Raw genomic sequence first — 16,497 nt, forward strand, 5'->3', positions numbered from 1 at the left:
ATTTTTGGCAAAGGATTCTGATATCAATTTATGGAGCTTTCTATGCTTCAGGAAATTTACATCTTTTATCTACATTTTCATCCCATAAGTTTTTTTTAAATATTTTTAGTTGTAGATGGATGCAACATTTTATTTTGTTTGTTTAGTTTTATGTGGTGTTGGGGATTGAACCCAGTGCCTCATGCATGCCAGGCACATGCTCTACCACTGAGCCACAACCTCAGCCCCCATAAGTTATTTTTAATTTTAATTTAATTTTTATTTTTTGGTACTGGGTATTAAACCAGGGTGCTTTACCACTGAGCCACATACCCAGTCCCCCACCCTTTTTTAATCTTTTTAAAAAAATATCTTTATTTTTATTCATTTATTTTTATGTGGTTCTGAGGATCGAACTCAGGGCCTCACACCTTCGAGGCAAGTGCTCTACCACTGAGCTACAGCCCCAGCCCCCTTTTTTAAATCTTGAGACAGGGTCTCAATTAGTTGCTTAGGGCCTTGTTAAATTGCTGAGGCTGGCCTCAAACTCAAGATCCTTCTATCTCAGCCTCCTGAGTCACTGGGATTACAGGTGTGTTCCACCATGCTTGACTAGTTATTTTTAATTTTAAAAAATATTCATAAGCCCCTTACATGTTGGAATACATACAGCAAAGGGCTCCTGAGCTGCTAGCCTTGGGAGAAGCTGAAGTGCTTGGTCTGTTATTCAGGATGTGGTCTCTGGGAGTTCCCAGGTACTAGGGTCAGTGCAAAAATTCTCTGTGGCTGCTGAGTCCTCAGGAAGTGCCTACTTTACCCTAGTAGGTGGAACTTGCCCTTTGTCGAATTGGAGCCATTTATCTTTTATCTCTAAAAGACAAATTTGCAAGGTGAATATTTTACAGAATAAGGAAGTTCAAATTTAGAAGGGGTAAGCCTCTTGCCCAGGATCACAAAGACAGTATGCAGCAGAACCAGGGCTCAGAACTCAGGTCTGCATATTGTGGACACCAAAAGCCCAGAGAGGTCCTGGCCTCCACACCACACTGACTTTCAAGAAATAGGAGTTCCTAGCCTCTAACATGTTCCCCTGTCCCTGACATTGACCCTGATAGTTATTAGACTAGAAAAACAACCAGGAGATGTTGTATACAACATTGGCACCCCAGTTCAGTCATCCATGACGCCTCAAGGACCAGAGTTCACAGTCTGTGCTTGGCATCCCCATCAGGGATTTGACAAGCAACATGTTTGTCAGAAACGACGTCCTTTCAAGGCTCACCCAGACAGCTCCAGCCTGTTGGTTCCAACCAGCAGAACAGGCTACCAGGCTGAGTCACTGCCCAGCTTGTTTCACAACCTGTTTGTGCATTAGGCCTCAGAGGCAGGGAAGGTCACTGGGTGCATGGTGTCTTCTTGAGGTCCCGGACAGAAAGGTAGTTCCCAGTGACAAGTGCAAGGAAAGCTTGGTTCACCTGTGGCCACCCACCTTTCACACACAGGTTTCTTTGGCTTTTTGTGTGCTTTCTCTTTGATTTGAGATACAATCCTGAACCAAGAGAAATTGCAACAAGCCTCATCTGTAAAGTGGGAACTATATTCATATTTAAATTATTATATACTCTACATGGACTATATAATTTAATCTTTATAGTAAGCCAGTGAGGTAGATGTTATTGTTTCATTTTATAAATGCAGACAATGAGAATCAGAGATGTTATATCACTATCCAAAGACAGAGCTGGTTGATGCAAGGTTAGGAATCCACCTCCAGTCCGCATGACTAAGAGGCTTATGTTCAGAAGGAAATGGTGAGAAAAGGCTGGCTATCATTCAGGGCTCACTGTTCCATGCTAAGTCATTGAGGCGAGTCTCTTTTGCTTTGTGGTCCTTGATTTCCCCATCTGTTTTGTGAGGAGCGGGACAGGAGTTAGACTAAACTGTCTGAAGGCCTCTTTTACTACCTCCACCCCCAGTAATGTACATTGAACCCAGGGCTCCTCAATTACTGAGTACACCCTAGCCCTTTTTATTTTTTGAGTCTGAGTCTTGCTAAGTTGCCCAGGCAGGCCTCAAACTTGCAATCCTTCCTGCCTCAGCCTACCCAGTAGCTGGAATTGCAGTGTCTCTTTCACTTTTAAGTGTATGGTCCTATGATTTTAGGTCAGAAGATATTTTCCCAAAGTCACACCTTGAGCATGGTTCCCTGCACAGCCCATTCTTTTTTTTTTTTTTTAAATATTTATTTATTTATGTATCTTTAGTTTTAGGTGGATATATTAGTTTGTTTTTTTTATGTGGTGCTGAGGATCGAACCCAGTGCCTCATACATGCTAGGCGAGCACTCTACCACTGAGCCACCACCCCAGCCCCCACAGCCCATTCTTGAGCTCCCTGTGGAAGAAGAGCAGATAACAGTGATGAAGAATTCTTCCATCTTGGAGATTTCCCAACAAGTCACAGCTCTTATAACGTTCTCATTATTTCCATTGAGCCATGTTCACATTCGTCAAATTAGGATGGTTATAATGCCAGCCCCACGTCACAGAATATGCCACTGTGCTAGGTGCATCATCTACATTTCCTTTTTATCTTCATAACGGCCATAGGAGAAGATGTCACTGCTTGAGGTCACTTGGCTTATTGCAGGTGGAGTTGGTATTTCAGCTTAGGTGCATCTGCCTTTTGCCTTTCACCACACTCCTCCTTCCCAAATCTCCCAGCCTGGATGGTGGGAGCATATACCAAATGACGGATGGAAATCACTTGAGCTGTGGAGTCCTGTGCACATGTGAACTATTAAAGGGTTATCATGGACTCTTTTTCCTACCATAGTGGCAGGTAGAACCTCACTCTTCAACTGTTTTTGCATCCTCAAATAATGCCAATGTGGGCCTTTCTGTGGGTTCTTAACATATAGGTGCTGACTGGTAAAACTATTCACTAAGGATAAACAGGTAGGATGAGTCCACAAGGAAGTACAATAATATTAGGAACTCACGTGGTACTTGCCAAGTACCCTGTGCCTAAATTCTCCTTCATTTATTCTCAGCTTTTCTCTGCCATTATTATTTTTGTTATTCCACATTCTAATTTATTTATTTTGGTACTGGAGAATGAACCCAGGAGTGCTTTACCATTGAGCCCTATCCCCAGACCTTTTTATTATTTATTTATTTATTTAATTTATTTTTTTAGTGGTCAATGAACCTTTAATTTATTTATTTATATGTGGTGCTGAGAATTGAACCCAGTGCCACATATATGCTAGGCAAGCACTCTACCACTGAGCCACAATCCCAGCTTTTTATTTTTTATTCTGAGACAGGTCCTCGCTAAATTGCTGAGACTGGCCTCAAACTTATGATTACAATTCTTCTGGATCACCAGTGTGCACCACCTTGCCAGGCACTACATTCTTATTCTTACTCTTTCTCCCAAAGATGTGGGAGAGGATAACTCTAAGAGCTAACAGAAAACCAATCAAACAATTCCCTATCAGCTCATCTACCTGACCTCCATTCTCATTTCTTTCCCCCGTTTCAAGGTCTCACAAGGAGGGAGGTTCTGCCATCTCTGACAGCCTTATCTGCTAGCGGGGTTTCGGTTAGGTTTCTGTAGAAGTCTCAAATTTCTGGATATTTCACTCTGTTTACTCTTCTCTGCTTCCTAACAGGGTTCTATCTCATATTCTGCTTTAAGACATGCATTTTTTTAAAAAGAGAGATTAGAGAGAGAGAGAATTTTTTTTAATATTTATTTTGTCGTTTTGGGTGGACACAACATCTTTGTTTGTATGTGGTGCTGAGGATCGAACCCCGGGCCGCATGCATGCCAGGCGAGTGGCTACCGCTTGAGCCACATCCCCAGCCCCTCTGCTTTTTAAATTTACTGATACTTATTGTGTATCAAATTCTGTGCTTAGAATTGCAGTAACTTTCCAATTTTTCAAAATGGGGAAAGTAACTTTCATGTACATTAGAATGTCCTCCTAAAATGTTAAATTTTCTTACAATGAGCATGTAATGCTCTTGTAACCAGAAAAAGACTATACATTTTTTTTCATTATTTTAATCAATTTTACTGCTGTGTTTTGGGTGGGCTTGAGTGTGGCCTGCAAAAGTTCATGTGCTGGAAGGTTGGTCCTAGGTGTGGTGTGGTGGTATTGGGAAGTGGTGGAACTTTTGAGTGGTGGGGCCTAGTGGAAGATGCTTATGTCACTTGGAGTACTGCCAATGGAAGGGGTTAACATAGTTACCATGGGCCCTGGATAATTCCTCTGAAAGAAAGCTGTTATAGGGGCTGGGGATGTGGCTCAAGCGGTAGCGCGCTTGCCTGGCATGCGTGCGGCCCAGGTTCGATCCTCAGCACCACATACCAACAAAGATGTTGTGTCCCCCGAGAACTAAAAAATAAATATTAAAAAAAAAATTCTCTCTCTCTCTCTCTCTCTCTCTCTCTCTCTCTCTCTCTCTCCCTCTCCCCTCTCACTCTCTCTTTGAAAAAAAAAAAAAAGAAAGCTGTTATAAAATAAGAACAAGCCTTGTCCTTGAATCTCTCTGGTTTTCTGTCTCACCATGTAATCTCTCCCTCTCTCATGCATTCACACTGTGTTGCCATCTACCATATTGTGATGCAATCAAAGGGGGCCCTCACCAGATGCCAAACAGATAAGATCTCCTGATCTTGAACTTTCAACTTCCAAAACTGTGAGTTTAGGGGCTGGGATTGTGGCTCAGCAGTAGAGTGCTCGCCTAGCATGGGTGGGACCCAGGTTAGATTCTCAGCACCACATAAAAATAAAGGTTTTGTGTTGTGTCCATCTACACCTAAAAAAAAAATATATATATATGCACACACACACACACACACATATATATTTTTTAAACCTCTTTTATTTATAAAGTACCCAGACTTGAGTATTTTGTTATAGCAGCAGACAATGGACTAAGACATATATTTATCTAAATGCAAAATTCGTGAATTTAAAGTATAGCTTGATGATTTTTGGAAAATATACACACCTGAGTACCCACTACAACAAGCAAGATTTAGAATATTCCCATTTTTACAAAAAGTTCCCTCACGTCCCTTTGCAATCAGTCCTCTCATTTCACCCCTCACAAGCACAGATCTGATTTCTCTGACTTTACATTCATTTTGTCGGTTCCAGAACACCATATAAATGAAATCACAAATTACACATTCTTTTGACTTCCTCCATTTAAATTATTTTTAGATTTATCTATCTTTTTATGTACATCAGTACATAAAATTTTTATTGCTGAGTAGAATTCCACTGTAGAAATATCACAATTTGTTTATCCCTTCACTGTTATAGACATTTGAGTTGTTTCAGCTTTTTTTTTTTTTTTTTTTAAAGAGAGAGTGAGAGAGGAGAGAGAATTTTTAATATTTATTTTTTAGTTCTCGGCGGACACAACATCTTTGGTGGTATGTGGTGCTGAGGATCGAACCCGGGCCGCACGCATGCCAGGCGAGCGCGCTACCTCTTGAGCCACATCCCCAGCCCTGTTTCAGCTTTTTAACACACTCATCAAAAATGTGGAAAACAGGGCTGGGAGTATCACTAGAACATATGTTTAGCATGCCTGAGGACTTGGCTTAAATCTCCACCACCAAATAAATACATAAAAATTGGGGAAAAAAAAAGAGAAATTGAGAGAAAATAATCTCTAGTCCCATTAATCAAAGACAATTACTGCCAGATTTAGAGTGTCTGGTTTTTCTTCCTCTGTGTACAGACATTTTTCAGATTCTGTATTTAAAACACATTACAGCCCGGTGTGGTGGCTTGGGAGGCTGAGACAGGAAGATCTTGTGTTCAAGCCAGCGTCAACAGCTTAGCAAGACTTTAAGCAACTTAGCAAGACCCTGTCTCAAAATAATATTTTTGAAAAGGTCTGGGGACATGGCTTAGTGGTTAAGCACCCCCTATATTCAATGCCAAGTACCAAATAAATAAATAAATACATTATACATGAGATTTTATAACTGGCTTTATTGGTTAATATTATTTCATAAATATTTTCCATATAATTTCTTCTGTAACCATTTTTAATAGTATATGACATTTTATTACTAAGATGTGAACTAGATTTTATTATTAAGATAATAAAATAACTAACTAGATTTTATTACTAAGATGTGAACCCTGTCAATTCAGAGATTTAGGTTGCCTACTACTTTTTTTTGTTGGCAGTGGTGGGGACCCAAGCTAAGGTCTCACACATGCTAGGCAAATGCTTAACCACTGAGCTACATTCCCAGCCCTAGCTTATCCTTGTATTCCTTCCTAATGATGCTTAGTCTATAACAGGCACACAATAAATATTGACAGTATTGTATGCCACAATTTACCTTGCTATATCTGTACAAAGAACTAGCCAATTCTTATCATTTCCTTTTCATTAGTTCCTTGTTAAATGCTTATATCCTGCCTCCTCAACCACATTGCTTGAAAGCAGCATCTAAGAACACCTACCATGTGCCAAGCACAGCAAGTATCAATAATGCGCTTAGAATAAACTTTGACAAGTAGATAATCTCCCTGTTTTATAATTTTTTAAAAAAATTATTTATTTATTTTTTAGTTATTGGCGGACACAACATCTTTGTTTGTATGTGGTGCTGGAGGATCGAACCCGGGCCGCACGCATGCCAGGCGAGCGCGCTACCGCTTGAGCTACATCCCCAGCCCCCCTGTTTTATAAATTTGAGAAACAAACTCAAGCCAGGTGTGATGGCACATGCCTGTAATCCCAGTGGCTCCTGTGGGCTGAGACAGGAGGATCTTGAGTTCAAAGCCAGCCTCAGTAATTTAGCCAGGTGCTTAGCAACTCAGTGAGACCCTGTCTCTAAATAAAATACAGAATAGGGCTGGGGATGTGGCTCAGTGGTTGAGTGCCCCGAGTTCAATCCCCAGTACCCATGAGAAAGAAAGGAAGGAAGGAAGGAAGGAAGGAAGGAAGGAAGGAAGGAAGGAAGGAAGGAAGGAAGGAAGGAAGGAAGTCAGAAAGAGAAATTAAACTGGCTCAAGTTCATGTCACCAGTATGTAGTAGAGTTCAAATGTTAAAAAATTCATATGTAAGACTCCAAATCCCACAATAATTTTGGGAATAGTTAAAATTGCCTTTTGCCTTGCTATATGCCAGGTGCATCAGACAATTCTCATAACAATTGGGGAGATGACAGAGAAGGGAAGTAAAATGCCCAAGTTTTCATGGTTGGATAGAATTCTAACCAAAGAACCCTGACTCCAAGGCCCATCTTAAACCCTAACTGCTAAACCTTTCTGCTTCTCCACAAAGTCTTCTTGAATTTTTCTCTCTTCTGGACTGTTCGAAGAGTCTCCCCCAGAAAATGTGTGAGTCGATATTATAGATAATGCCATATGATGATCCTTTTGACCTAAAGAAGGGGTTAATAGCAATGAGGTCTTAAGGAACCAAAAACAAACCCTTTTACTTCCAAATATTGCATACTATAGCAGATTCACAGTCGGGCAGATATGAGGTTGGGAAAACATCACCTGTCTCCGAGGGCTGGTAGGAGGAGTAAATGAGTGATATAGATTCACAGAAAGTGCTTACTCCAGAGCCTTGCACCCAAGAAGTGTTCACTAAAGGGGAGCTATCAAAGAGCCTCCATCCAGGAAATCTGAGATTCAGTGGGTTAATTATCCTCAGACAGAAAACAGCACTGACTTCCCCAGACAGCCTGGGAGGGTAGAAACCCAAACAATCAGTTACAGTTCAGCTAAGACAGAGCTAATCTTTAATCTTTTATGGATGTATGTAATACATTAACTGTTAAAGCCTGTCCCCTCGAGGCAGTTCAACACCTGGTCAACAGAGGCTGGAGCTGAGTTGGCTGGGCTAAGTGGAAAGGAGCAAGTAAATAGGCCAATTACCCTTCCGCAACAGACTTTCCTAGGTCCCCACCTTGAGATTAAATGCTCATGCTGCCTGTCATCCAGGGGGTGGGGATGGGAGGTGAGCTCTTGAGTCAGCACCCAGTGAAGAGCGCAAAATGACCTGACATGTTTTACCTGTCTCCCAGCAAACCAAACTTCTTAAGAACAAGAATTGGACCATTTATTATTTGTCATTGGGTGTTTACTGTTGGTAGTTGCTATTAATAACGATGGTGTAGTTATCATAACACGGAAAAAAATCCCAAGGTGCAGAATGACTAAGGCTATGAATTATAAAGTCATAAAGTTCAACTCCTTATTTTCTCAATTCTAAGATGCATTTTAAACCGGCTTCCAGTTATAATACACGCTTGGAGGCATTTCTCGATTGCCTGAAACTCTGCCCTTAAAATAACTATTATAGCTTAGAGTGCATGTAAGTAACAAGGAAATGAAATAGTTCAAAATTCCAGTCTGGGCAAGAATTCTTTCTACCAGTTTCTACCAGTTTCAATATTTCCAAAGACAGGGGTTCACTCCCGCCCCCACCCCACCTTGCAGAAGTGGGGATTGAACCCAGGGTCTGGCACATGCTAGGCAAGTGTTCTACAACTGAGATATATCCCAGACCTTTTTATTTTAAGATAGAGTCTTGCTGAGTTGCACAGGCTGGCCTTGAATTTGCAAACCTCTTTCTCTGGCTCCTGAGAAGCTGGGATTACAGGTACAGGTGTGTGTCATAGTGACAAATTGGGAGTTTACCCCCCCCCCGCCCCACCCCAGTACAGGGGATTGAGCCCAGGGGCAGTCCTACCATGAACTACATCTCCAGCCCTTTTTATCTTTTTATATTAAGTTGAACAGGCTGGCCTCAAATTTGCAACCTTCTTGCCTCAGCCTCCCAAGTCACTAGGATCATAGGTGTGCAACATGGCACCCAGCTAGGAGTTTGCTTCTTACCTAGTACCTTTTCCGTTACTGGACATCATCATTGTAATTGGTAGTTCCTTTTATAAAGCTGAAATCTGTCTCCCTGTCGTTTCCACCCAGAAATTCCACTCCTGTCCTTTGAAACTACACAAAATTAAAATTTTCTTAGGATGCTTTTATGAATTGAACACTTGTGTCTCCCCAAAATTCATTTGTTTAATCTTTTTATTTTATTTATTTTTTAAGAAGTAAGTGGACACAATACCTTCATTTTTATTTGTTTATTTTTATGTGGTGCTGAGGATTGAACCCAGGGCTTCACATGTATTAGATGAGTGCTCTACCACTGAGCCATAATCCCAGCCCTCATTTGTTGAATCTTTTTTTTTAAAATGGCAATTCTTATATATATATATATATATATATATATATATATATATATATATATATATATTTTAAGATGTTTATGGATCTTTATTTTTATTTATCTATTTAAATTCGGTGCTGAGAATCAAACCCAGGGCCTCACACATGCCAGGCAAGTGCTCTACCACTGAGCTACAACTCCAGCCCCATTTGTTGAATCTTAATCCCCAGTGTGATATGGGGCCTTCAGGAGGTAATTAGTTCATAAGGGTAGAGCCCTCATGAATGGGATTAGTGTCTTTATTATAAGAAACACAAGAGGGATTGTATTTTTCTCATGGATATGTATGAACACAAGAAGACAGTGGTCTGCAATCCAGGAAAAATTCCCCCACCAGATATTGGACAAATTAGGACCTTGATCTTGGACTTTCCAACCTCCAGAACAGTGAGAAATAGTTTGTGTTTAAGCCACCTAATTTATGATGATTTGTGATAGCAGTTGGAAGACAAGAAAGTCTTAGGAAAATAAATCTGTGGTAGACAGCTCTGGGCTTTAATTCTGACTCTGACACTTACTAGCAGGACCTGTAAAATGTGCTAAACATTTCATTATTGAGAGGTTTTGGGGACATGGTACAGGGAATTGAACCCAGGGATGATTTACCACTGAGGTAAATCCCCATTTCCTTTTGAGACAGAAATAAATAAATAATTAATTAAATAAAAGAGTCTCTCTGAGTTGTTCAGGGCCTCCTCAAGTTTCTGAGGCTGACCTCAAATTTACAATACTCCTGCCTCAGCCTCCAGAATCAATGAGATTACAGATTCAACATGTACCTGTAATGAGTAATATGAGATTTATTTATTTATTTATTTGTTTGTTTGTTTGTCTGTTTGTTTATTTATTTATTTATTGGTTGCTCAAAACATTACAATGATCTTGACATATCATATATCATACATTTGATTCAAATGGGGTATGAATTCTTAATATGAGACTTAAATGAGAAAAAAAATGCATAAAGTACCTGGCACCTGATGCTCAATCAATGTAAGATACTCATCTCTTTCTCGCTCCTCAACTCCTTGGGCTTCGTCATTTTTATATGCTGGAAGACAAATGCTGTGACTCACCCTTCCCCAGTCTTTTCCAAGTTAAACATTCCCCAGTTCCTAAACCATTCTTCTAATAATAACTCTGATTCATTGCATACCTACAATATACAGTATATGACAGGCACTACTGAAGAACTAGGAAGTTAAATTACAGGCCTATGGCCATCTAAGCATTCACCCCAATTCAAGCTCAGACCTGTCTGGCTCTAGAGCCACATTTTTTTTTCATTCTTTCTTCTTTTGGGGGGGGTACTGGGGATTGAACTCAGGGACACTTAACCACTGAGCCACATTCCCAGCCCTATTTTGTAGTTTATTTAATAGAGACAGGGTCTCATTGAGTTGTTTACTGCCTCGATGTTGCTGAGGCTGGCTTTGAACTTGTGATCCTTCTGTCTCAGCATCCCAAGCCACTGGGATTACAGGTGTGTACCACTCCACCCAGCTAGAGCCACACTTTCTAATCTAGATTGTGTAGCAATACTATCCCATAGATATTTCATATGAGTCATGTATTTTTAAATACATGAAACTACATTTTAAAAAGCAAATTTAATAAAATATTTTTACTTACACCAAAATAGTAGCATTTCAATATATACTCCATATAAAAATTATTGGACATTTAATATTTTTCACACCATCTTCAACATCCAGGGTGCATCCTATACCCATGGCATATCTTAATTTGAACTAGCCAAAGGTGACTCTTGGGTACCATGTAAGATAGCACATATCCTGAGAAAAGCAAAATCCAGTCTGGAATTTAAGGGCTTGGATTTTACTGCATCCAGTGCTGACTACATGTATGAGACCAAGAAGAATGTTTAATAACTCTTCTGCTAAACTTTGTCTCTAGAATCATTTTTCTTAGCAAATACAGTGTTTATGAAGCGCCGGTACTGCACCAGGCATCATTCTAGGTGCTGGGGATGCTGCAGTGAATAAAATAAAGCAAAGGCCTGCATACATGGAGTTTTTCATTTTAATGGGATGAGAAAAAACATTGGAAAATTGGTGGTGAATCACCTGGTCAAATGTGCCATGAAGCTGGGCATGGTTGTGCAGGTCTTTAAGCCCAGTGGCTCAGAAGACTGAGGCAGGAGAACCTTGAGTTCGAAGCCAGCCTCACCAATTTAGCAAGGCCCTAAGCAACTCAGTGAGACCATTTCTAAATAAAATACAAAAAAAAAAAAAAAAAAAAAAAAAAACCAAAAAGGGCTGGGGCAGGGGCTAGGATTGTGGCTCAGTGGTAGACCACTCACCTAGCATGTGCAAAGTGCTGGGTTCGATCCCCAGCATCATATAAAAATAAATAAAATAAAGGTATTGTGTCCAACTACAACTAAAAAAACAAAACAAAACAAAAACAAAACACACACACACACACACACAACCCCCACCCCCACCCCCACCCCGCTGGCGATGTGGCTCAGTGGTTAAGCATCCCTGGGTTCAATTCCTGGTAACAACAACAAAAAAGTGCTATGAAGAAAAGTATAGCAGGCTATGGGAGCAGGACAGATAATGGACTGCAATCTTATTTATTTTGAGATGGAGTCTTAAAAAAAAATATATATATATATATATATATATATATATATATATATATATATTTAGTTGTAGTTGAACATGATACCTTTATTTTATTTATTTATGTGATGCTGATGATCGAACCCAGGGCCTCACACATGCTAGGCGAGCATTCTGCCACTACCCCAGCCCTTGAGATGAAGTCTTGCTATGTTGCTCAGGCTGATCTTGAACATCTGGTTTTGAGTGATCCTCCTGCCTCAGTCTCCCAAGTTGCTAGGATTATAGGTGTGTACCCCCACACCAACAGGGAAGACCTCTCTAACAAAGGGATATTTGAGACATGAAGAAGCAACAGAGTGAAACTTGAAATTCATTGAGGAACCAGAGTTCTGGGAATACTACAATTACAAAGACTTAAGATGGAAGCGTGCTTGATATAGCCAAGTTAGAGCAATAAGAACAGTGTGGCTGGAGGGCAGGGTGGCACTGAGGGGGATGTTAGACATACATGGTCAGAGAGGTGATGGGATGGATGTTGGCAGACCATAGAAGCATAAAGACTTCTGCTTTTACTCTGAGTAGAGGAATCAGACATGAACTGATGAGGATTTGAGAGATAATGAGATTGAAAAATGATGGCTATACTTTTTTTTTTTGTAGGGCTATCTATATAGAAAGTAGTTAATAAATGTCAGTTACTCATGGAGACATATATGGAGTTTGTAACACTAAGGTTGGGAGCCTAACACTGAGTTTAATAGGGCAGTAGATCTATCTTAGTTTTTGATAGACCAGTCTAGAAAGCCGACAAAGGAAGCATGTATGGGTATGTGTGGGTTGCAATCCATGTGATTAGTCAGCTGTGCTGATGAAGACTGGCCAAATACTGGTCCTACTCCTTTTACCATTGGCTGGGAAATGTTGAATATATGGACTTTTCTCCTTTTTACTGCCAACTAATTGCAATAACTGAGAAAATTTACAATGGAAAAAGGGCCCATGAATTCATAAAGAAGCATATAAAAAGACAGGTTTGGTGTCAAATATAACTGACTTTGTGAATTCTGACATTGGCTGTGTGGCCCTAGATAAGTTACTCACCCTTTGGAACCTCTTTTTCCACTTCTGTAAAGTACAGACAATTATATGTTCCTATTTTTTTAAAAATTGAACTCATCTTTACCACTGAGTTATATCCACAGCCCTTTAAAATGTTTTTTTAATTGTAGGTGGAGGGCTGGGGATGTGGCTCAAGCGGTAGCGCGCTCGTCTGGCATGCATGCGGCCCAGGTTCGATCCTCAGCACCACATACCAACAAACATATTGTGTCTGCCAAGAACTAAAAAATAAATATTAAAAATTCTCTCTCTCCTCTCACTCTCTCTTTAAAAAAAAAATTGTAGGTGGACACAATACCTTTGTGTTTTTGATTTATTTTTATGTGTGCTGGGGATGGAACCCAGTGCCTCACACATGCTAGCTAAGTACTCCACCACTGAGCCACAACCCCAGTGCCCCCAGCCCTTTTTTAAAATTTTGAGATATGGTCTAAATTGCTTAGGGACTTGCTAAATTTCCCAGACTACTTTCAAAATTGGGATCCTCCTGCCTCAGCCTTCAAATTGCTGGAATTACAGGCATGTACCACCACACCAGAAATATGTCCCTTTAGTAGTATTTGGTTTGAAGCAGCTATTTAATGATTAGTAACTATTCTGGTGTGTTAAACAAGATTTTTAACATCTACTACATCTGAATCACATAAAGAAAATACATGGGGCTTGAGGTGTTGTTCAGTGGTAGAGCACTTGGCTAGCAGAATCGAGGTACTGGGTTCAACCTCCAGTAACACACACACACAAAAAAAAAATTAAAATAATAAAATACACACAATAAACCATGATTCTTTCCTCCACAATGTTTACATTCTATCCAGGGAGATGAGTCAGGCATAAAATATGATCAATAAGATACAATGTTATCGGGCTTCCATGGTAGCTCAGAAGAAGAGTAGTTTGTTTGCACAGTGAGGCAATGGGTTCCATCCTTAACACCACATAAAAATAAAATAAAGGTATTGTGCCCATCTACAACTAAAAAATACTTTAAAAAGATACAATGTTATTATTCAAATGAGAGATATAAAACTAATATTAGCAACCATTTATTGAGCGCTTACAATAAGTTAGGCAGTATACTAAGTGCTTTATAATCCTCTCATTTAATTTGGCAACCTTCCCCTTAGAAAGTACTATTTTTGTCTAAGGCCTTACCAACTGAATGTGCCTGATCTCAAAAGCTAAGAGGGTCAGCCTTGGCTAGTACTTGCATAGAAGAAAGTATAGGTGTGGTGGTGACACACCTGTAGTTCCAGCAGTGGGGAAGCTGAGAGGATCACTTGAGTCCTGTAGTTGGAGAGCAGCTTGGGCAACAATGAGATACTAGGTTTCAAAACCAAAAATTCTATTATTATCTCTTTATAAAAGAGGAAGCTGAGGCTCAGAAAGGGGAAATGAATTGCCCAAGGTTGCACAGGTGGGTGGGGCAGAGCACAGGGGTGAACCCCATTCTAGGCTCTAGGATTTATATCCTTATGAAAGTAACCAATTCCTATAATTTAGGGATTGTCTAGATTTAACCATATTGTTCACACATTTCCTATCTATCCTTTTTTTTTTTTTTAAGTACTACCAAGGCTATTCAAGGTAGGAATCTAGACACAGGTGACTATCCTCTCTTTTCTCTCTGGTTAGTCATTAAATCATTCTCTAATTTACATTTTGAAATCTTTCTCTCATAGTTATCTCAGCCAGAGTGAATCACAGCTCTCCAGGCTGTCTTCCTAAGTTTTTCCCCACATTGCAGCTAAGATGATCTTTTCATTTTTATTTTATTTTTTATATTTATTTTTTCATTGTAGTTGGACACAATACCTTTATTTTATTTATTCACTTTTATGTGGCGCTTAGGATTGAACCCAGAGCCTGGCACGTGCTAGGTGAGCGCTCTACTACTGAGCCATAACCCCATCCCTTCATTTTTATTTTTAGATTTTTGTTTTTGTTTATTAGTATTGATCCCAGAGTGTGAGCCAGATTCCCCAGCTCCTCCCCCCATTTTGAGACAGGATCTCGCTGAGTTGCTTAGGGCCATGGTAAGTTGCTGAGGCTGGCTTTGAACTTGGGATCCTCCTGCTTCAGCCTCCCAAGTTGCTGGCATTACAGTCATGTACCACTGCACCTGGCTAAGGTGATTTTATATATATATTTGTAGACAGACAACAATAACTTTATTTATTTTATGTGGTGCTGAGGATCAAATCCAGTGCTTCACATATGCTAGGCAAATACTCTACCAACTGAGCTACAACCCCAGCCCCAAAGATGATCTTTTTAAAGCTCACATCTGATCTTTAGTTTGGTATGTAAAGTCCTCCAAGATCTGGACCTTATTCCTCTTCCATTTCTTTTTTTTTTAATATTTATTTTTTTGGTTGTTGATGGGTCTTTATTTATGTGTATGCGGTGCTGAGACTCGAACCCAGTGCCTCACGTATGCTAGGCAAGTGTGTTACCACTGAGCCATACTTCCTCTTCCATTTCTTACTCTTTCTTACCTCAGATTCTTCAGCCTAATTCTACTTAATTTGGTGTCATCTGGTAATGCTGTTTCCATCACCTGCAATTTCCTTTCTTCCCTTTTAATCTAGTTAACACTTGTTATGACACCATCAAGTTACTTTGTGCATGACCTTTTCCAGGAAGACTTCCCTGATGCCCTCAGGATGGCTGAAGTGTCCTACTTGCTTCCAAAACAGCTGGCCTGTTTATATCTCATTACCCAATTGTATCAAATCACATGGTACTGTTTCCTTAGTTTAACTCTGCTTCCTACTAACCTGCTGATCAACTCTTTTGAATGCATAGTTGGAGTCCACACTTAAAATGAACATCTGACTTTTCAAAGTCAACTGTGTCCAGTTTAAAAAAAAAAAAAAAAAGAATCCTGGCAGGTGATGAAGCAGGTCTATAATGACAGATTCTGGAGATGGAGGCAGAAGGACAGCAAGTTTGAGGTCAGCCTCAGCAATTTAGTGGGACCCTGTCTCATAATAAAAAATAAAAGGTGCTGGGGTGTAATCAGCTGAAAAGACAGCAAGTGTTCACGCCTGTAGTCCCCACAACTCTGGAGGTTGAAGCAGGAGGATCACAAATTCAAGGCCAGTCTCAGCAACACAGTGGAGGTCCTGAGCAATTTAGTGAGATGCTGTCCCCAAATAAAAACAATTAACAAGGCTTAGGGTTAGGGCTGAGGTTGTAGCTCAGTTGATAGAGCACTTGCCTAGCACTTTGAGGCACTGAGTTCGATCATCAGCACCGCATAAAAATAAATAAAAATAAGGGTGTTAAAAAAAAGGCTTGGTGATATAGCTCAGTGGTAAAGCATCCCTGGGTTCAATCCCCAGTACTAAAAAATTAAATTTAATTAATTCATAATTAATTAATTAATTAAATTAAAAATAAATAAAAGGTTTGGGGATGTAGCTCAGTGAAAAGCACCCCTGGGTCCAATCCTAGTACTGGAAAAAATAATAATAATAAAGGTGGAGGGAGGCTGTATAGAGAAAGG

This window comes from Urocitellus parryii, chromosome 11, assembly GCF_045843805.1.
Source record: "Urocitellus parryii isolate mUroPar1 chromosome 11, mUroPar1.hap1, whole genome shotgun sequence".
Lineage (NCBI taxonomy): Eukaryota > Metazoa > Chordata > Mammalia > Rodentia > Sciuridae > Urocitellus > Urocitellus parryii.